The sequence below is a fragment of the Podarcis filfolensis genome (genome assembly GCF_964270895.1).
Source record: "Podarcis filfolensis genome assembly, chromosome: 8".
Taxonomy (NCBI): Eukaryota; Metazoa; Chordata; class Lepidosauria; order Squamata; family Lacertidae; genus Podarcis; species Podarcis filfolensis.
In genome coordinates this window covers 37,015,025-37,030,324 of record NC_139611.1, presented here as the reverse complement: position 1 = coordinate 37,030,324, position 15,300 = coordinate 37,015,025, and positions in this window count along the sequence as shown.

Sequence of the window (15,300 nt, the reverse complement as noted above, 5' to 3'; positions counted from 1 at the left end):
TTGGAGTGTTCTCACTCACACAGCTGCCGGCTAACCAGCAAGCTGTAGGCTGCAGATGGGTTTACCGTCTTAAACCCACAGAAGCAGGAGAGCCACAGTACAAAGCGAGGTTAGTGGCGCGTGGATTTACGCAGAAACGCGGGGTCCACTTCACAGAGGTCTATTCGCCGACTTCAAGGGCGGAGACTTTGAGAATGCTTTTGGCAATAGCAGCACAGAGAGGTTGGAAGGTGAACCATTTTGATGTAGATGTCGCCTACCTGAACTCAGATCTCCAGGAGGAGTTGTACATGCGTCCTCCTCCAGGGTTCGAAGTCAGTGAGCCAGGCGTTGTGTGGCGGTTGCACAAATCCATCTATGGGTTACGCCAATCTGCCAGGAATTGGAATATGTGCCTACATGAAGCCTTAGAAAAGCTAGGTTTTAAGAGATCTCTTGCAGACAGTTGTCTTTACATTAGAGATTCAGGCTTGCAACAGCAAGTGGCACAGGTGTTTGTCGATGACATCTTGCTGATGACAAGAACAAGTGAACAGGCAGAGAAGTTTGCTAAGGAGCTTGGTAAGCGGTTCAAGCTGAAGCAACTTGGAGATGTCAAGTCCTATCTAGGCGTGGAAATCACAAGAGCAAGTGATGGAAGCTTTTTGCTTCGCCAGAAAGGTAAGATTGAGCAGTTGCTTGAGAAGTTCAGGATGTCTGAATGTGCAGGTGCCAGATCACCCATGGAGACTGGGTACGTGAAGGAGTGTCAGCAAGTAGAACGCGTGGTGTTCGAAAACACTGAACTCTTTCAGTCAGCTCTGGGTAGTCTGTTGTATCTGTCACAGTGGAGCAGACCAGACATAGCGTTTGCTGTCAATCTGCTCAGTAGAGAAGCTTCAAGTCCTAGTGTGCAGGCCTGGAATGGTGTTAAGCGGGTGCTACGTTACCTGCAAGATACCAAAGACTTTTGCCTCAAGATGTCAGCTGAGGGTGATGTCAAGCTGACCGCCTGGGTGGATTCGGATTGGGCTAACCTTGAGGACCGCAAATCAGTGTCAGGCCTAGTGGTGAAGTTTGGGGACTCAGTGATTGGGTGGAGGTCCCGAAAGCAAAGTCTCATAGCGCTTTCATCTACTGAAGCTGAATTCAGTGCGCTATCAGAGGTTTGCAGAGAACTGGAGTTCTATGTGTGTTTGGTCGAGGAAATCTGTGAAGAGGATTGTCAGCCTGTTGTGGTGCATGAGGACAATCAACCATGCCTTAAATTAGCTGAGACAGGGCAATTCAAAGCGAGGACCAAACATTTGGACATACGCTTCCGAAATGTGTGTCAGAGCGTTCATGAGGGGCTAGTTGCTCTGAAATACTGTCCCTCAACAAAGAACCTCGCTGATGGTTTCACAAAACCATTAACCTTCCAGAAGCACGAGGAGTTCTGTGAGGGTCTGTGTATGGGGAAAGCATTGTTGGCTATTGTCCCCAGATCCAGGACAAGAGGGGGTGTGGAGTTTGGAACTGACAGGGTCAGAACTCCGAAGTGTCCTGTATCTAGGGGGAGGAGGGGGAGTAGAAGGAGGAGCTTGTCGCAGAGCAGTGACTCACAGTGTGTGACGACTTCCAGACTTCCTTTCACTCCTCACTGAGCAGCAGCTTAGCACAGAAGCTGCGAGTGTGTGCTTTTGGACGCACGGCTGAGAATGCCTCCAAGTTCCGACGGAGGAGACTGATTTATGGCTTGTAAATAAACGCTTCTAGAGATAAGAACCGAACTGTCTCTGGACTTGATTTATCCCTCATCTCACACGGACAGGACCACTGCGACTCTGCTACCCTGCCAGATCAGCTTCTGAACAGAGCTGCGCAAAGGGAAGCGTGACTGGACGCAGGGTTTGATTTATCCAAATAAACTGGGATTTGAACTCTGATCTTCCAGGTCCTAGTCCAGCTCTCTAACACCACAGCAGCTTCAGCCATTCTTGATATTCAGACTAATATCTCTGAATGTACCAGACTTTCTTGAATGTAAAATTTAAAACATAAAATCAAAGACTACAGTGACTGGGTTTTTCAAATGTTGAAATGATGTGATGCAATCTTATGGCTGACTCAGTGAACAACTATGTCTGACACAGGATTAAATGGGATCTAGGCTCTTGGATTTGACTGCTGCATTGTAAAAGTCAATTCTGCTGAGGTGCAGGATTTATATTTCCTAAGAAACATCTTAATTAAAAGCACCCGTGTCCAAACAGAAGCCAAGAAGGAAACAAGAATGAGAGGAACATTTGGTAGGGTCTAGCTCAGTCCCTGCTCCTGCCAACCTAGCAGTTCAAAAGCACATCAAAGTGCAAGTAGATAAATAGGTAGCTGTGCTGGTCCCATGGGTTACCCTAGAGGTGAGGTCCAAGTCTGGTCCGTGGTCAAAGGTGCAACGTGGAGGCAGTCCGTAGTAGCTGAAGCTGGGTGCAGGGCAGGGAGTCGGACAAAGTTAGGAACAGGCATGCAAGCAGGGAGCTAGGGCAGGACAGGAGTTCAGGCAGGAAAGCAGGACAGGGTTCAGGCAGGAACTAGCTACCAACAATGTTGCTCCCGCAACTTGGGACTGGGGCTGGCCGACTTTTATCTGCCCCGAGGCATAGGGCGGCCCCGATCCTCTGGTGACTCGCCTCTCCTGGCCTGGAGGCGAGCACTCCTCCTGTGGGAACTTAGTTCCCTCTGCGTCTCTGCCCTGAGCCTCTGGAGCTCAGGAGAGGCTGGAGGGTTACCAGACCCAGAGGCAACCTCCACTTCCTCTGACGGGGCTGAGAGTGGAGCACCTGCAGGCAATGGGTCCTCCAGGATGGATGGAGAGCAGACTCAGCTGATGCCTGCACTTGAGGATCCAGCACAGGTGAGGACCCTTCAGGCTCATGCCCCAGCCCCGGCTCAGCTGGTTCTGGGGGCGGGGAATCCTGTGCAGGCTGGGATCCCTCAGGTTCAGCATCCGAGTCCGAATCCCAGGCCATCACAGACTCTTTGTGATTCCTGTCTTGCAGAGGATTGGACTAGATGACCCTTGGGGTCCCTTTCAACTCTAGAATTCTATGATTCTATGGAATAGCCTTCTGTATTGGTCTGATGCCAGGCTGGGATCCCTCAGGTTCAGCATCCGAGTCCGAATCCCAGGCCATCACAGTACCGCTCTGGTGGGAAGGTAAATGGTGTTTCCGTGCACTGCTCTGGCTCACCAGAAGCGGCTTAGTCATGCTGGCCACATGACCCGGAAGCTGTACACTGGCTCCCTCGGCCAATAAAGCAAGATGAGTGTCGCAACCCCAGAGTCGGCCATGACTGGACCTAATGGTCAGGGGTCCCTTTACCTTTACCTTTAGCCTTCTGCATTCATCTTTACTTATATTTACTCTCAGGAAAGCACTGGATGTATTTAATGAATGAGAATATAAAGGTGAATGTAGAATGGGGGAAATTATTGATAAGTATCACACAATGTTTTTGAAACATCTGAATGCTTATATCAATACTATGCTGGATTTGCCAGGAAATTATAAAAGAGAAGCAGAGCCTGCAACAAAATGTTGCAGTGTGGAGTGCTCCTGTTCAGAGTTCCAGACAGCCATGCCCTTTTCCAGGAAACTCCATTCCATTTCTCCTTTCCTTGAGTTCCCAGCCCTCTTTCTGACAGTCATCCAGCAATCCACCACTGCTAAGCATGCTCAGTTCTCATTGAACCTGGGTAGGATATCTTCCCCTAAATCAGGCATCCTCAAGTTTGGCCCTACAGATGTTTTGGGACTACAATTCCCATCATCCCTAACCACTGGTCCTACTAGCTAGGGATCATGGGAGTTGTAGGCCAAAAACATCTGGAGGGCTGAGTTTGAGGAAGCCTGCCCTAAGCAGTTCCCACCCCACAAACACACATATCTAAAGAATTTGGGGTTTTGTAGTTCTCCAAACTCTGAGTTTCCCCAAGCTTCTGCATTAATGGTTCTGTTATGACTACATACGGATTAGCTATTATTATTATTATTATTACCCCAGTCAGTATACATACTGTATTTGAAATTGATTTTATATATTATTTGTTTTAATTACTTTTATATGTGCAATTTGGTTTACATGTGATATGTATATGTGTGTGTCTGTCTGTCTATATCTGTTTATCATCTATCTATCTATCTATCTATCTATCTATCTATCTATCTATCATCTCTATATTTATCTATCATTACTAGGTGATGCTTCATAGGAAGCAATTCATAAATGGCATCATTATTATTATTACTATTGAATGTATGAATCACCATTCTCAAGGCAATTTACAATCCTAAAATAAAAACAACAACAGCTAAAGATGGATTTTAAAAGAATACAAATAAACACCCAAGCCAGAGACCTAAAAGCAAAACAAAAAACCCAAGCTTCCACCCAGCTGGAAAAGTTTGTCAGAACAATAACGTCTTCCATGTTTTGCATTGCTTTGCTATGTTGTTGTTTTTTAAGTACAGAGTGTGGGAGCCTGTTGCTTGATATTAACCTATATGTTATATTGAATACAGAGATGGGTGGAGCTACTCTTTTCGGCTTTGGAAAAAGTTCCCCTGCAGATCTGGATTTCCCATCTGAATGCCTTGCTACATCTCTGCTACTCATTCCCGGAAGCCGACTCAAACCCATGTCTGAAAGCTGCTCATTTTGCACAGAACTATAAGCTGTCCTCTGTTCAGGGCACATGAGGCCAAACACCTACTTACCGCCAGCAGTCAGGCAGACCAGAAGGCTGACCACCAGAGAGATAAGAAATGAGTTGTTTTGAATCAAACTATCAGTCCACCCACCCCTGCACATTCTGACACTGGACAGAATGTAGCTCAGCAGCAGAGCACATGTTTTGCATGCCAGAAAACAGCAAGTTCAGTCTGTGCCCTCTCCAAATGAAAAACAAAACGAAATGAAACAATAAAATCTTGGGTGGCTGGCAAGACTTTGGGGCCAAGATCCTGGAGAGCTGCTGCCTATCAGAATAGGCAGGGCTGGGCTGGATTATTCAGCTTCCTCCAACTAAACATTTGGAATAACTTTACAACAGCAAGAGTTGTTTGACCCTGGAACTGACTACCTTGGCCATGGTCTCTCCATCATTGGAGGGTTTTAAACAAAAGCTGGATGGTCATCTGCCAGGGACTCCAGTTTTGATTCCTGCATTGCATGAGGTTGGACTAGATGACACCTGGAATTCCTTCCAACTCTACACTTCTATTATTCTTTGATTCTGTGTGAAAGAAATTGGTTCAGATCACTTTTTAATTTGAATGTACAGGATTCCTAATGCCCAAAGCAGTATGTGAATGTAAACACATCTTTCAGAATTCACACTCCTCAAATTCACATTCACATTTTGCAATGTAGTTCTCCAACCCCAGCACCCCTAAAAATGCATCACAAAAATACATACATTAAGGAGAGATGTATATAAAAATGCATAATTTGGTGAGAGCAACATTTAAAAATGTATCAGTTTAGGAGAAATTGCTTGCAATGGGCAAAATTGCATGCAAAATATAGTGGTACCTCGGTTTACAAACTTAATCTGTTCCAGAAGTCCGTTCTTAAACTGAAACCGTTCTTAAACCGAGGCGCACTTTCCCTAATGAGGCCTCCCACCGCCGGGTGCCCTTCCACCATTCAGATTCCATTCTTAGACTGAGGTAAAGTTTGCAAACCAGGAAACTACTTCCAGTTTTGCAGCGTTCGTAAACCGAATAGTTCGTAAACAGGGCTGTTCTTAAACTGAGATACCACTGTATGTATATTGGGTACAATGAGCGTTAAAATGCTAACCAATTTTCTGTTGAATTTTGCTTTTTGATTGCAAATAGATGTAGAAATGTGGTGAGCTGAAGAACTGGGACAGGGGGGAATGAGAAATAAAAAATTGATAGATTTGTCCATCCCTGAGTTAAAAAGCAAAGGAGACTCTGCAAGCCACACACACACACACACACACACACACACACACATATATTGTATTTTTCGCTCCATAAGACACACTTTTTTCCTCCTAAAAAGTAAGAGGAAATATCTGTGCGTCTTATGGAACGAATGCGTGGATCCTGGAGCTGAATTGCCCTGGGGCAAAAAGCAGATTGTTCCTTTTTTTTTTTTTAGAAAGAGGGAAGGGGGTATTGAAACAAAGCCACTTAGCAACTGATCAGCAAGCGGTCGGGAGGGAGATAAGGGACTCTAGCGATAAAGGAGGCTGCCTGGGAGTAGGGAGGTAAAGACAGTGAACTTGCAAGGAGAGGAGACAGGAAGATTAAAGCAATGAGGAGAGAAATTAGAAGAAAAGGAGTAACAAAAAACTGCTCCAGCTAAGGAAAAGACACTAAGGCAAACGAGAGGGAAGGGGGTGTTGAAACAAAGCCGCTGAGCAGCTGATCGGCAAGGGATTGGGAGGGAGATAAAGGACTCTAGACATAAAGGAGACTGCCTGGGAGGGGGGAGGTAAAAGCACATGGATCCTCAGGATTTTTGCATTGGGTCACCCCAAATGCAAAATCACCATCAGATCACAAAGCATGTCCATGGCTACAGCCTGCACCAAACAAATCACACATCCATTGTTTCGTGGGGCCGCAATGGTGCAAAAACGTGGTTACAAAGCATGAATCCACATGGATTCTCAGGATTTTTGCATTGGGCTACCCCAAACTCACCGTCAAATCACATATCATGTCTGTGGCCACAGCATGAACCACAAAAATCATACATCCACTGTTTCGTTCAGAATATTTTTTTTCTTGTTTTCCTCCTCTAAAAACTAGGCTCTTATGGAGCAAAAATACGATATATATATGTATATATATATATATATATGTGTGTGTGTGTGTGTGTGTGTGTGTGTGTGTATATATATATATGTATATATATGTGTGTGTGTATATATATATATATGTGTGTATGTGTGTGTGTGTGTATATACACAGTGGTACCTCGGGTTACATACGCTTCAGGTTAAATACGCTTCAGGTTACAGACTCTGCTAACCCAGAAATAGTACCTCGGGTTAAGAACTTTGCTTCAGGATGAGAACAGAAATCGTGCTCCGGCGGCACAGCAGCAGCAGGAGGCCCCCTTAGCTAAAGTGGTGCTTCAGGTTAAGAACAGACCTCCGAAACGAATTAAGTACTTAACCCAAGGTACCGCTGAAATATATATATAAAAGCTGTGCACAGAAAAGTACAGACTACTTAAACAAAATATTAGAAAAATAGACTGTTACATATAAAAATGTTACACACACACACACACACACACACACACACACACTTATTTTCTTTCTGACAGACCCTCTCAGCCTCCGAGTTTTCACTCAGGGTCTATCAGACTGCATACAAAGTCTCATAATGAAAAGAGTTACTGGAAATGATGGATATCACCCTAGCCTCTCACTCTAGACTGGCTTTTTATGTGCAGGGCCAAGGTGTATGGTACTTCCTCAAACTGCCCACAACTTCATCTAATTCAGCTGCAGTTTCCACACCCAGTTCCAGGTACAGCAGGTTAGCAGATTTCCCAGAGGTCCAAAAGATGTGGAAAGGACTCCCCCTCCAGTCACAGCTCTTTCTTCACCCTCTGTCCTCTCCCTCCATCTTCTTTGATGCTGACTGCTGCTATGACACAGGCATGCATCACAGCTAAGATGGCCTCCTGAAGTTTGACCTCACTTGGTATATAATATCTGAGCCAGAGGAACACTTGCAATCCAAGTCTTCTGAGTGTCATAACTCATCAAGCAATAAAGCAAAGTCAAAAGAATCAGAGCGACAATCGACAAAGCTCTGTGCATCATTAATGAATGATGAGGGCAAGAAGACAGAAGATAACTTTCCATGCATATAATAATGATGGCTTTGCTTGTGATTCTCTGTGTCTCTCCATGTTTAATAAGACGTATTGGAATTAAAAATTTAAAACCTAAGGCCATGCATTCCATAAAAGATGAGGGGGCAAGTTATTCTCTCACCAAAGTTAAGATGTCACCATTACACATTGGATTAAAATAAGGACCTGTATGGAGCACGGAGCATTGCAGACTGGTGCCTGTTGCAACTGGTAGGGTGGTAGGCAGGGAGCCCAACAGTAGGTGGCATCAGAGACAGGTAGAGCCAACTAATTCTGGTTTTGCACCCATCCTCCTCTCTGCTGAGTTCTACAAGGAACAGCACTGAGACTAAGGAGGAGAAACCTGACAGGCAGTGCCACCCCTTGGCTGGTTGTAAGTAAGAAGACAGGCAGGCAGGTGGGGGCTGACTGAGGGTGGACTGAGGTCAGTGGGGCAATGCCTTACTGGTCTCAGAGAACCAGACTCCACTAGCTGTTCAAGTAGTACAATGGGATCTGCAATAAGTAGGGTGGGAGTTGCAGGTTTCTCAGACCTGGTCATCGAAGGACACACTTTTCTCAATTAAAAATGGAAACGCGATTCCACTCTAGATCTGCTTACTTTTTTATAATAGTTTAGAAGGCATGGATTTCCTATCTCCTGGGTTTGAAGAAGTCCCCCATTTGAATTGCAGGGCTGTCTGTTCCAAATCCAGTTTAACAGTAAGGAACCATCAGAAGGAAACTGCGTGGGAAAGTACACAGTTCACGCTGGTCACAGTCCTCCCCACTATGGCAAGCAGCACAGCATGTCTATTTAAGTTCAAGTAACAGTTTCTCGTGCATGCATGCAAATGCTATGCAAATCTATGTCCTTTTTTGGTTGCTCCTTTTCTCCTTTTGTGGCTGCACTAATTGCTGTTGTCACAGGGTGGTCAGGGAATTCTGTTTGGTGGCATCCCACTACAACAGTGACTTGTACAGCAGTTGTGGTCAGGGAGCAAAAGAAGGGGGCTGTTGCAACTCACATTGTGCAAGTACCAGATGCCCTAACTCTCCTCCTCTATGAAGAATATTTGCAGCCCTTGAGACTTTTTAGGTTAGAGAACCTCTGTCTGGTTTAGTCACTGCAGCATACCAGAATGAAAAAGGGAGAGGCCCAGTGGCAGTGAGGTCAGCATGGTGCAAACACACTGGCAGAAATGTAGGATTGGATCTGTCAGTTTGTTTGCACCATGCCAACCTCACCTCTGCCATGCCCTTCCATCGCCTACAAATGCCTGCTGGAAAAGGTGCTTAACCAGCTGCCTAAGACTACAAATAAATGAGGTTTGAAATGCGCCAGTGGTGCGGGGGATAAGTTTGGTTATATGTTTTCTTTTTTCTTTATATTTGTTTTCTTATCTTGAAGATCAGTAAAAAAAATTGAACTGCCAGATCATTTTGGTAAGGCCCTCTAGGAAATGCAGCCTCCCTGTGAGATGGACTCCATGCTCCCCAATCTAACCTGGTTGCAGTTTAATTCAGTTAAATAAACATGGAGTTTAATCCAGCCTCAATGGAAAAGAAAAAAGAAAAAACTTTGCAACTGGTGGAGGTGAATCTCATGATTTTACCTTAATATCATAGCTATGCCAGGGGACTCCTGGAAAAACCCTTTGGTGTTGTTCTTGGCACTGACCAGTGTGACTCACCCCAAAGCTATGGAGCATCTGCTCATTTCATAAGCACTTTTGAGTCTGCCTTTTATATACACAGCTGGGGACAATTTCTCCTTTTCCATTTAGCGCTGCGTCTTTTCATCACAAGCTATTAGCCTTGCTGCTTTGATTGCTTCGGGGACAAGGACATGCAATTCTTTTAATACTTATACTTCCAGCACCATCACAACCGAAAGCTTTCGTCAGATGCCCCCAAACAGCAGAAATGCCCCTTTCATCAAATGCTCCAAAGTCGCATTGGAGTAATACCGTCATTAAGGCCAATTAAAATGCGAGAAAATAGCAAGCAAGCCTTCATGGGGTCTCCAAAACATTTCCATGGGCTGAATGTTTAGCAAAACCAAAATAAGAAAAGTGGTGGCAGGGGAAAGAGAGGCAGGAAGGCCCCCTCCAGACATCCTTCTTATTGTGCATTCATGATTATTTGTGCTCAAAGTGCTGTTGGGGCAGTCCTATGTGAGCCCGCTTTCAAAACTATTTGCATCTGCAATAGTTTCAGAGCAGGCACACTCCATCCTTCCCAATCCGTGCATGTCCCAGAACTTCCTTCTGAAATACTGTAACTTCTGAAACCACAGATGTTCTGGTTCACTTTCGTTCTGCTTCTGTTATGTTCTAGCTCCTGGGGCAGCAATAATGTGGCAGCATCGGAGAAGCATTGCAGAACGAAGTAAAGCAGAATATATTCAGCACTCAGTCACTATTATTGTGTGGCAGACACAGAAAACAAACTCCAGCCAGGCAAAAACACACAAAGATGGGGCAAAGCAGGGGTGGGGAAGGAGGAAGTGTGCCGTAGGAGAGCAATTATGTACAGTTAAAGACAGTTCCAGTGCAGATGTAGACTGGGATAAAGATCTCTGTTTAAAGTGTTGAAAGAGGAAAGGTATTTATTTGGTACTGAAAAGGCCATAGAGATGGTGCCCTTCTAATATTTAACAGCAGAGAATTACAATGGTAGGTGCAACCACACGAAAGGCCTGATTCCTATAACGTACAGTCGTACCTCAGGTTACATATGCTTCAGGTTACAGACGCTTCAGGTTACAGACTCCGCTAACCCAGAAATAGTACCTCGGGTTAAGAACTTTGCTTCAGGATGAGAACAGAAATCGCGCAGCGGCAGCATGGCGGCAGCAGGAGGCCCCATTAGCTAAAGTGGTACCTCAGGTTAAGAACAGTTTCAGGTTAAGAACGGACCTCCAGAATGAATTAAGTTCTTAACCTGAAGTACCACTGTATGTCAATTCTCCCGTTTCCTTGCAAAACAGTTGCAAAATAATAATTCACTTTACTTCTTAATTTTATTCTTTAGTTTCAAAAAATACCTATAACATCCCCACATACACCCACCCCCAGATATGTTCTATGCATGTACAACGCAACTAATGCAATCAAACATTAAGTAAGTTTGCCAATACTTTAGAAATGATTACATCAGTTAGGTCTGTTTCTACTCTCCATCTTAACAGATGGTCCCAGAGTGAGCCATGGGGAGCTGGTAGTGAGAGAACAACATTGTCCATTCCAGTGTATTGAATAGACATGGACCATGTATTGGTCTTGGTGTTCCTAATTAGATTCTTCACCTACTGGAGGACTCCTGAAAAATAAGGGTAGAGCGGGAGATGACAGAGGTCCTTTTGGTCATATTTGCACCTTGTGACTCCAAGACAATAGGGGAACTGTTTGCCAGATGAAAAGCAGATTCATTCCTCCCCACTGGCTCTGATGAAGAGTAATTTTCATGCTGTCTGTAACACCACTGGTCAGAGGGAATTGGTTTCCCATCTAAGGCAGAACACTTTTAAATCCTTTGCCATTTCCACTGCTATCCATTTGATTTTAATTAAAGCACTGCCATTAATTACAGCCCCCTTGGTGTCTTTGTGCTAACATTATAATGACAAGTGGGGTGGGGAAAAACACACAGTCTATCAACATGCAGTGGGGGAGATGGCAGCTAGAACTACCCAAGCAGAACTATTATTCTGACATCCTTGGCATTGGGCTTTCTGATTGGGAGAGGAGGCACATCTCCTGTGAATATGGGCAGACCTGCAAGGGGGATTCGTTCAGTCTGGGAATGGCATCTGCCTGTATGGAGCACCTCTTTGGAAATGGGTCAATCCATGACAGGGATGGGCTCACCTGAGTATTTGGGTTTCCCTCAGTTTTTCATTTTCCCACCAGTCTTCAGTTCTCCATATTTCCATATCAATTTGCAAATTTTTTAAGTCCTCATGAAAATTCACCAGCATTTTATTGGGAATTTCTCCCTACATACACATTTTTTTTTACAAAACAATTTCCCCTAAAGAAAAAAAAACATTTTAATAAGTTGTATTCATCAACATATGCATTTAACCCTAATATATACATTTATTGGGGGGGGCTGGAAAACTATGTTGCAAAATTCAGAAAAGCACGAATTTTGTGTTTTCCATTCTATTAAACTGATAACAACAGATACTACACTTGATCTTAGCCAAAAGAATGTGTTTTCCATTCTAATATTGATTCAGTAGCTGCAAATTGTTGCTGTTGTTGTTACCCACTCTTCCTATCAAAGGAGCCCAAGGCAGCAAACAACAAACAATTAAAACATCTTTTTTAAAAAAATAATTTTTAATTGGGGAAGATCTTGACTTAAAAGTCTTGGCTTCAGGAGGTGCTAAACAGACAACAGTGATGGTGCCTGTCTAATATTCAATAGAAGGCATTCCAAAGGTGCCACAGTGCTACAGACCTAATTCCTACACTGTGTGGAGTAGACCTCCTGATAAGATGCAAGGGGCCCTCACGGCAGAGCACAGTGATGGATCATCATCATATATTTATTTATACTCCACCTTTTCCTCTGACAGGGACTCAAAGCAGCTTACAGATAAAAATGAGAACAGCTTAAATATACAAACAGGATGTATTGGGGTGAGACAATCCTTCAGCTATTGGGCAAGTATTCAGATGAATTAGGCAGGTCCTCCGTTAATTGTGAACTGAATCAAATTCCCTCCCCACTTCCGTAATCCATATGCACCTTTGCAGAATGAATCTGTGGAAGCAAGAAAGTCAAGTAAGACCACATTTGGAGTTTCATTGCTGGGAGTTGCAAGTGGGGAGAGCACAAGAGTGCTCAGCAGTGCCAGATTTATGTATAGGCTAAGTAGGATGAAGCCTAGGGCCTCTGAATCTAGGGGGCCTTGCCAGCCTGCCTGCTTCCCAGCAGGCAACCTTCCCTCTCCCAAAATTGCAAACCCAAGACTTCATGCAAGGGCAGGGCAACTTAGGCTACCCAGTGGGACCCAATTTAAAGAAGTAGGGCCTGACTTTAGGTTTTTTTTTGTTTGTTTTTTTGGTAGGGCCCCAGTTCACAGCCAAAGTTTGCAAAATCTTAGAGATATAAATAAAATCCATCTAGATTGCTCTGATGCGGGGGGCGCTTAGGAGCATCACGCGGGGCCCAATTTGGCCAAATTGCTCCAATTGCGTTAAGGTCAGCCCTGATCAGACTGGACAAGCCCTGTACCTTCTAGGTCCCTGGTGTCACTATTCAGAGTACTATTCAAGGACTTGTTATGGAAATAAAGGGGAGCACTTATTGGAAATCAGTTCTGTCATCTCTCCCCCCCAAACCCTGGGACAATGAACCCAGCCACCTTTTATTCACAATCGCATAAGCACTACACTACAGCATGGCCATAAACCTGTACATTCAACCACTGAAATATACACCCAATACGTAGCAATGGAGATTTATGTTACTGCATTATGAATGAACACTGTGTTTTATTAATGGACTCTGTATTTTTGGAATTACCTAATAGCCACCAATAGGGAATTCTAGAATCTGACAACTAACCAATCGGGTACTCCCAAACAGTGACCCTTATTGCTGAAAGCAGGTAACCAGCAGGAAACACTTCAGCTCAGCCTTTGCACTGTTTACTGAGCATCCCTTGCGGTGCAGATAACGGAGAAAGCTCTAAAATGCTTTTGCAGTTAATCAAAACTATCCAGCAATATCAAGGTATAGGAAAACTGGTGTTATTAGCAGTAATCCTTCTAGTTGGTTAATTGGTTCAGCAACTTCCATGCACATGACGTGTGATGCTAATTATTTTCCTCAAGAGTTAAATGATAACTAATCAGAGGCAGCTACAGTTGCAAATGGCAACAAAATATCTGTGAAAGGAAGAGGAGCAAATTTCCTCAAGTGTGTTGCAGGTAGAAATAATGTTTGTAATGAAGTGAGAGTAGTAGTTTACTTGCTTGAATTAACAAATAATAAAGTTTTGAGAATTTAAATTCTAGATTAAAACTGATTACTTAATTGAGAGTCTTGAGAGTCCCATGGACTGCAAGAAGATCAAACCTATCCATTCTGAAGGAAATCAGCCTTGAGTGCTCACTGGAAGGACAGATCCTGAAGCTGAGGCTCCAATACTTTGGCCACCTCATGAGAAGAGAAGACTCCCTGGAAAAGACCCTGATGTTGGGAAAGATGGAGGGCACAAGGAGAAGGGGACGACAGACGACGAGATGGTTGGATAGTGTCTTCGAAGCTACAAACATGAGCCTGACCAAACTGCGGGAGGCAGTGGAAGACAGAAGTGCCTGGCGTGCTCTGGTCCATGGGGTCACGAAGAGTCGGACACGACTAAACGACTAAACAACAACAACTTAATTGAGAAGGAGATTGTAACAAAAACACTGGAGCCTAATTTGAATAGTAGAGTGCCTGGTATCTGGTGGGCAGACCAAAGCACTTGTTAGGAAAGCTATGAGATTCAGGTGAGGGTCAGGTGAGGGTCAAATGCCTTGTAAATCCCAGCAGGTATATAAGAGGCCTGTGGCGAAGGCAACAATGGGAGTGATTCCCTATATGGGTGAGGGCATGAGTTAGAGCTAGGTTTGTGGCCGAGGCAGTTAAAGCATCCCTCCGCTTATGCAGAGGTTAAGGCCCAGACCTTATTTTAAGAATAACATTACAAGTTCATTTTCCTAAGAAATAATGCTTATTCCACAAAATGTCCTTTAGAAGATAAACTGTGAATTGCAGAATTTTAAATCCCCATCACCATCCTTGGCTTCACTCAATTTTGTTTATAACATTCTTCCATTTTCTTCTAGTTGTGAGGGTGGGGGAGGGGGACGGGCCTCATAAGTGGAGTAGCCTAAGGCCTCTCTTCATCTAAATCTGGCCCTAGTGCTTAGGTTCTGTTTTTAGGCCATAGGTATCTGGCTGGCCCTGTGAGAATAGCATCCCTGGTCGCCCAATGGTTAATCTAATACAGCTGCCACTAGATCCTTTAACAGGTCTTAGGGATCAGTGCCAGACAGCTGCTACACAAGATCCTTTAACTGGCACTTAGCATCTAGGACCAGCATAAGAACACAATGACCCCATCTAGTCCAGAATTCTTTTCTCCCAGTGATTACCAGATGCCTGTGAGAAGCCCGCAAGGAGGCTATGGGCACAACAGCATCTTCCACTTATGATCCCCTGCATCTGGCATTCAGAGACATGTTGTCTCCAGTAGTGGAAGTAATATACAGCCATCATGACAAGCAGCCATTGAGAGTCTTGACCTCTGTGAATTTCAGAACCCCAATCATGGCAAATTATCCAGTAAGCCACCCGTCCCTAGTCTTAAGTTCTGCTCTAAGGCATTCAGAAATTTAAGGACATCCTGAACACACTTATCCTACT